Consider the following 8,262-nt stretch of genomic DNA (forward strand, 5'->3'; position numbering starts at 1 on the left):
AAAATTCTATCACGAGATCTCTGGCATAGTTTTTATCACCAAGGCCTTATTTTCCAGCTACTGATTCTTCTTCCTTATTACCAACTTTTGAATTCCAATCACCATTAATTATCAATGCATCCTGATTGCATGTTCAAACAATTTCAGACTGCAGAAGATGGTAAAAATCTTCAATTTCTTCATCTTTGGCCTTAGAGATTGGTGGGTAAATTTGAATAATAGTTGTGTTAACTGAACTTCTTTGTAGGTGTATTGATATTATTTTATCTCTGACAGCATTGTACTTGAGGATAGATCTTGAAATGTTCTTTTTAACGATGAACGTAACGCCGTTCCTCTTCAAGTTGTCATTCCAGACATAGTAGACCACATGATTGTCTGATTCAAAATGGCCAATACCAGTCCACTTCAGCTCACTAAAGTCCAGGATGTCTATGTTTATGCGTTCCATTTCATTTTTGACGATTTCCAATTTCCCAAGATTCTGTACTTCATACATTCCATGTTCTGATTCTTAATGGATGTTTGCAGCTGTTTCTTCTCATTTTGAATCATGCCACATCAGCAAATGAAGGTCCTGAAAGCTTGACTCCATCCACATCATTAACGTTGACTCTACTTTGAGGAGACAGGTCTTCCCTAGTTGTATTTTGAGTGCCTTCCAACCTGAGGGGCTCATCTTCTGGCACTATATCAGACAATGTTCCACCGCTACGTATATGATTTTCACTGGCTAATTTTTTTTCGAAGTAGATGGTCAGGTCCTTCTTGCTAGTCTGTCTTAGTCTGGAAGCTCACCTGAAACCTGTCCACCGTGGATGACCCTGCTGTTATTTGAATATGGTGGCATAGCTTCCAGCATCACAGCAACATGCAAGCCCCCACAGTAGGACAAACCGACAGACACGTAGGGGGAAGATTAGTAGATGACATTTGCTATCTGAATGTAAATTCCCTAAACACAGTACAAGCATATTATATAAGACCAGGGAAAAAGAGAAGAACTAGATGAGGTAGCAAGAGAGGTTACTTCGGTGGAATCGAGAATAAGGATGAGTAGGGAGGAGGGAGCTTCTGTGTGTATGCTTAATCAACTCTGTAAAAAAATGCTATTTTTAAATATGTCTATGCATTTTTATATAACAGATAACATTATGTTACATATATGCTTTATTGATATCTATGGATGTGAAAATCTTTATGTGTTTGTTATTTGATAAAAAGAAAGTGTGTAGCATCTGTGTTATTGTGGTTCTTCTTACTGCAGTATTTGGTTATATAGACTCCAACCAAGATATTGCAGATGGCAAAATTGTATATGGAAAGCATGTAGTCCTCTGAGGATTACTGAGCTTTAAAACCACTGAGCTATCGATTTCAAATGCCACATAATCACTGTGTGTGAGCAGTCTTAGGATGTACAGTCTTACAGAGTCAAGTGTCTATAAAAGAAGCATGACTGTGCAGTACCCATTGGATATATGTTATTCTGTATTTTATGTTAAAGACTTATACAAAATAATAGAAAACCCATTTAAAAACAAACTAACAAAAACCCCTTAGATTCCAAATAAATCACACGTACATCAAAAGAGAAGCCAGCAAACTTTAGTTTACTGGTAGGCATTGCTAGTGTAACAGACTCTTGGAATTCTTTGGTAAACTATTAAAGCATTTATTATATGCAGATTTCCAGGAAAGTACAAAGAAACTAGAATCAAATTGCTATCCCTTAAGACAGAGCAATTTTGAGGAACACATTTTGTTTGCTTGTGTTTCTGTATAGTTTAGATTTCAGACTCAGGTTGCAAAAATTGCTTTAAAAGTGGTTTCCTGTGCTCTGTGAGGTTTCCGGCTATATACTCACATTAGATTTCTTCCTTTGATTAATAAAAATGTATCCATGCCCTTAAAGAATACAAGACATTTTCTCTTTCAGTGCTTTTATTATCAACTCTCATCAGAAGTAAGTAGTCAGAATTAAGAATACAGAATTGTTATGGGAGAAAAAAAGTCAAAAAATAACTCCCAATGTTTAATAGAATTATTACTTTGTAAATAATTTTAAATGAATACTACAATCCTTAAAAGACTTTATAGCTTATAACACATAATAGTGTATTATCTGACTTAATCCTATAGAAATTGTTCAGCAGGCAAAATAGTCATTTTACGAAGAGGAAAACACAGTTTTGCAAAAGTTCTGGAAATTGTCCAATGAACACGAGGCAGGATCAGTTCCAGATTCGTAACTTCTCACTCCTTGCCCAGTACTCTTTGCCTTAAATTTTCTATGTTTTCATGAGGAAAAGTATGCATAGGCTATTGATTTTTCTACTGGGATAAGAGCCATAAAAAAACAAAAGCAAAAGCAACAACACCCCAAACAGTTACAGTCAAGTGGATTCTGACTCACTGCAGCCCCATGTGTGTTCGAGTAGAACTGTGTTCCTTTGGGTATTCAAAATAGTGACCTTTCAGAAGAAGATGGCCAGGCCTTTCTTCCAAGTCACCTCTGGGTGGGTTCAAACCACCAATCTTTCACTTAGTAGCCTAGAATTGAACCATTTACACTACTGAGTGACTCCTACCTGGATAAGAGCAACGGGGTCCAATTCATGAACTAAGAATTCTGAATAGATATCTACTTGTCTTCAAAAGCTCTAATCACTTGAGCCAAGTGAAGTGCATTGCCATGGTCATACATGACTACTCTGCATTCATGAAGTACCAAACGAAATCCTCTAGAATTCTTTGTCCTTTCAACTGAAAGATGAGGCATAATAAGAGCAATAACAACAGCGACAAATGACAGTGATGATGATGGTGGTGTTGGTAGCTAACTATGACGGTGTATAGTATGTCAGGTACTGTCTACTCAATCCTTATTATAATCTTATAAGTGCTATGATTATCCTTATTTTACAGATAAGACAATGAAGGCTAGAGAGGTTAATTAACTTTTGCAAAGACTGGCAGCTAAGGAGCTGAAGAGCCATGTGATCTGGCTGCAAAAAATACCTATGCCTATAGCGTCTAGTTACGTCTTCGTAATCCTGCCTCTTTTGCAACCTCAGGTACAAATTTGTTTCAGGACTTAGAAAAAAAGGCTATTATTTCATATCTATAAAAATATTTTCACTAATCTCGCATATATTATAAGGTCGTGGAGAACAACAACAATGACAAAAAAAAAACACACGTCAAATTAAGTATATTTTCCATCCCATTAGCATGCTTCATTAGGTGATTTACTTAATCAGTAGGAACAGAGGTGGACACTAGTTAGCAGGAACCAGTTTAACTCTGACCTACCCAGCAGAGTCAGACTTCAGGTTATGAAACCACATCTCTCTGCTACAGATGCTAGCAAGCAAGAAACAACTGGGCGGGTGAGGATTGTCAACTCAGTCACTGGAAAGCACTTTTGTCAACCAGAAACACACACTTCACATCCACTTTGAAAGCAAAAGCATTCTACTAAACCAAAAACAAACCCATTACCATTGACTTGATTCCAACTCATGGCAACCCTATGTGTTACAGAGTAGAATTGTGCTCCGTAGAGTTTTCTTGGCTGTAATCTTTATGGAATCAGACTGCCAGGCTTTTCTTCCACACTGCCACTGAATGGATTTGAACCATCAACCTTTAGGTTAGTAGGCAAGTGCAAACCATTTGTGCCACTCAGGAACCTAAAAGAACTCGGCTTTTCCTCCATATTCCCAGATGCCATCCTGGAGAGGAGCCAGGAAGGCATTGGAAGACTGAAACTCTGCAAGATTAAGAATTTTCCTATTTTTGTCTGAGTATTACATAAAATAAACTATGTAAATGACCAATTTTGAACATGATAGTACTGGAAATTGAATCCCCACCCAGTTTAATTATCTCGTGACAACTTGAGAAAATGACAAGTTTTATCGAAAACGAAATGAATGCCTTATATTTTCACTGAACACACAAAGTACAGTTTGAGTAAATTTCTTAAAAAATATATATATATACATATAAACATCATGGAGCCAGTTCATGATGACTGATATGGAACTATGCCTCTTCCACCTTCTAAAACTAGCGATCTCCTTCTGTATGGAGGCTTTATACTCCTGGCTGCCTATAGTGGTCTCTGTGTGAATGCCTCATCCCAAGCTGTCTTTCCTACCCTGCCGTAACCTGAAGCTTCGGTCAATTTATAACTTTAGACTCACACCCAATCTTCCTATCCTTCTTCCCTCCCCTCCTCTTTTCCTCTCCTCTTATCTTTTCAAGTTAGTTAATTCTGTGGCTGTCACAGAAATTATAGTCACAAAAGAAAATCCCGCAAAGACTGTTTTTATTGGAAAAAGTAATAACTAAAGACTAAGAAGTGAGAGGGGAATAAGGTGAAAGACAGAATGAAAAACAAAAAGCTTTTGCAATGCAGCCTCGGGAGAATAGGAGACACAAATGCCAGGGCCTGGGATGTCAATGAGAGGGCTCTGGGAGGTGGGTCACAGGGTCCTGCTAGATTTTGCTGTACTCTAACATGAAGGTTTAATAAATAGAGTTAACGCTGGAGATTTGCTCTGCAGTTAAAGGCAAGTCAAAGTTTTTAATAAAAGGCTGCCCGACACATTTTCCATAAAAACTCCAACTTATTCTGTAGTTCAGAGCAGTCACTCCCAAGAGGAGAGTTTCTTCTAAGAACTGGCCTCAATTAATTTGCGCTTTTGTGGGTTTATGTGTATGTGCATTGTCTTTGCCCCACATATATTTTACTGAACAGATCTCATTTACCTCGATGTCTTATTCCACCATGTACAAATACCAAACCAAACCAGTTGCCATGGAGTCAATTCTGACTCACGGCGACTCCCTGTACGTCAGAGTAGAATTGTGCTCCAAGGTGTTTTCATGGGCTGACTTTTTGAAAGTACATCACCAAGGCTTTCTTCTGAGATCCCTCTGGGTGGATTCCAACTATGAACCTTTTGGAATAGCATCTGTGTAACTCTCTGCTTTATGTTTCTCACGTCTGGAGCTGTTCCAGGTGCTTTATCTGCCTGTTGTTGCTCCTAAAGATAAAATTTTAAGAGACCAGCTGTACGCACTGCACATTCCTGGATGAACCACAGACAGTTATTGCTGTGGACACTTAGATGTTTCAGTAGCTCTAAGAGGACCAGAAGTAGCCATCAAAACTGCTTGGATCTCTGTTTACAGCAACTTCGTTGACTTTACTGCCACTCTCAGCAGTATCCCAGCAATGCTGACTCCGTTTAGTTGTGAAATAATTATTTATTTAACTACTTTGTTCAAAGCACAGTACTACAGCACTGGGAGTCGAATGTGGCCCTTTTACTCACAGACCATGGGTTTTTCCTGGCCTTGTACACTCACTATCATCTCCATGGTGAACATAGCTACTAACTATTCATCCTGCCTCCAATTCTCTTCAAAGAATTTCAATATATTTAAATGGTAGACACCTCTTGCTCCTTTCTGCTTTTTCCATAAGGCAAAAATCAAACAAACAAGCAAGAACAAACACAAGCAAAATACAAATCAATACAAAACAGAAGGGAGGATTGCTTCCCCTCTCCTTCTTGGGTGAAATTTATACTCACACTATGGTGTGTAGGCCATAGAGATAAGGTAATAGTAGAGGCTTTTGGGAAAACAAAAACAGAAAACATTTTTATAATAATAACCAGAGTTATACTGTTGTGCTAAATTTCAATATTAGAAATTATTGTTTCTGTTGCAGAATATTCTCTCAATTTAAAGAAGGCACTTTTCCTGCATCCTTTAATCCCATTTCATGGCTGTGAAGCTTCCATCCTTTCACACATTTTGGAGGGAGAGTCATATGGAACAAAATACCTGAGAAAAGGTCAGAGGCTAAGAAAAAGTAGGACCCTGTGGGGAAGTTGCGGCCCTGGTGGCACAGTGAGTAAGCGTTCAGCTGCTAACCAAAAGGTAGGCAGTTTGAATTAAGCAACCACTCCTTGGAAACCCTATGGGGCAGTTCTACTCTGTTCTGTAGGGTCTCTATGAGTCTGAATTGACTCGATGGCAATGGGTTTGGTTTTGGGTTTTGGTGGGGGAGGTGGATATGCTAAGAGATAAGGGACCAAGTGAATTGAGAAAAAACAAGCATCACCAAAGGATTGGTTTTCCTTTACTTCTCTACTATGGATTTGCTGAAGTGAAACTACTGGAGTACTAAAGAATGATTTGTACCAGTTTCTGGCTTCCATATATATATATAAGAATCACCAGTAATGAACTATACCTTCTTACATTTCTTAACACTAAAGACAGAAAGAAGTCCTATTAATAAGAATCAAAAGAGGAAGAAGGAAGAAGGAAAGGCAGGAAGGAAAGAAGGGAGGAAGAGAAGAGGAACCTTTTTTCAAGGTTTTTTCAGGTCACAGTTTTTTCAAATAACTTTGTAGAGAGTTGCCACTGACCTTAACCATCTAAGCAAGTCATTGAACTCATTGGACTAGTCACTACTGCACGATGAGACAGATAATATTATTATCCTCTTTTCCAAGGGTAGGATTTTAAATTCAGGGAACTATAACACTTGCCCAATGTTATACAATTGATAAGTAGTTGAGGTAGAACTCGAGAGCAATCTGACTCGGACCCCCAGACTATAAAATTAGACACTACTGTCTTACTAGGCATTACTTTTAAATACTGAAATGCTATATGGTATATTGTGATAAAAAGTTACTAATCCTAACATTATTTAAGACAGTAATCCTAAAGTACCTCCTCATTTAAGAAGGCCCTCTTTCCCCTTCACCTTTTCCCTGAGTTCACATCTCCAAAAGGAATAGAATTCCATTTTTCTCTAACATTAGCCCTGGCATGTGACATTAGCCTCAAGTGTTCACTAGATCAACTGAAATTGTTAGATTCCAAACTTTGACTAGTCATAGAACAGAAGCCTAAACTGTATCTGCTTGTTTTTGTATGTTTGTGCACAACCAAATTTAGTAGAGGTATGCTGTGCATACAGAGTGAAATGAGATAGCCACAAGTCTGGAGAAAAGGTCAAGGGAGTAAATAATAATAATAAACAAAAACACTAGGATCAGAGATTTTGTCATGCATTTGTCTTTACAGAACAAGAGGGTGAACAATATATATTGTTCTTGTTGGGTGCCATTGAGTAGACTCTGACTCATAGTGACCCCGTGTGAAGGACACTGTATATTTATCTAGAACGAATTGTTGCTTAAATATCATGGAGTAGATTCTGACTCATGACAACTCCATGTGTACAGAGTAGAACTGCTCTATAGGGTTTTTAGGGCTGTGTCCTTTCAGAAACAGATCACCAGTCCTTTCTTCTGAGGTGCCACTGGGTGGCTTCAAACTGCCAACATTTTGGCTAGTAGTTGAGTGCTTAACTGTTTGTGCTACTCAGGGACTTCTTCTAGAATGATTAAGAAGTCAGAAAGGTTGTCCATAGGAACTGAAATGCTGACCACAGAGAAGCAAAGGATACTTGTTATAGGTTAATGGGGCATGAAGACACCCAACATGGGGTTCAACATGTTTTACGTACCTACATTGACTGACTAAGTGGTCTTATCCAAGGTTATCCTCAATTAATTTCCCAGCACACACCCTCAATCCTATTAATGTGTTAAGGGGGCCAAAGAGGAAAAGTATAGAATCAGTGAAGCTGGTAAATTATCCTTCTAACATTGTCAGGATTCACGTGGACAGTCTCGACCCACAGTTAAGTAACAGAGAGAGGAGTGATTTATTCACCTGAGAGGATCATCAGGGAATTTTTCATAGAGATGTTCCCTGAGCTAAGGTTTGAGGATGAGTACATATTCATCAGGAATATGGGGGTGAGGAAGGAACAGCAGTAAAAACATGAGATGTCTAGAGAATTTAAACTGTTTAGGCATAGCTGGGTAGAACATGTATATATGATATTTGTGGGGGATGGGCTTGCAGTGAAAAATAAAACTGGGAAGATAAGGAATGCCAGAACTCATAAGGCATTGGACATCACAGTGAGGTGTCTGCACTGAGCCTTAAAAGCGACTGGGAGCCACTGAAGGGTTTTGCTTTGGGGAATGACATGAAGATATTTTCATAATATAAAGTTAACTTCTAACCCCAGAAGATAAGCTAGATAACTGGGATCTTATAAAAATCAAACACCTATGCTCTTCAAAAGACTTCACCAAAAGAGTCAAAAGAGAACCTACAGACTGGGAAAAAATTTTTGGACAGTACAAGTCA

This window comes from Trichechus manatus, unplaced genomic scaffold, assembly GCF_000243295.1.
Source record: "Trichechus manatus latirostris isolate Lorelei unplaced genomic scaffold, TriManLat1.0 scaffold00163, whole genome shotgun sequence".
Lineage (NCBI taxonomy): Eukaryota > Metazoa > Chordata > Mammalia > Sirenia > Trichechidae > Trichechus > Trichechus manatus.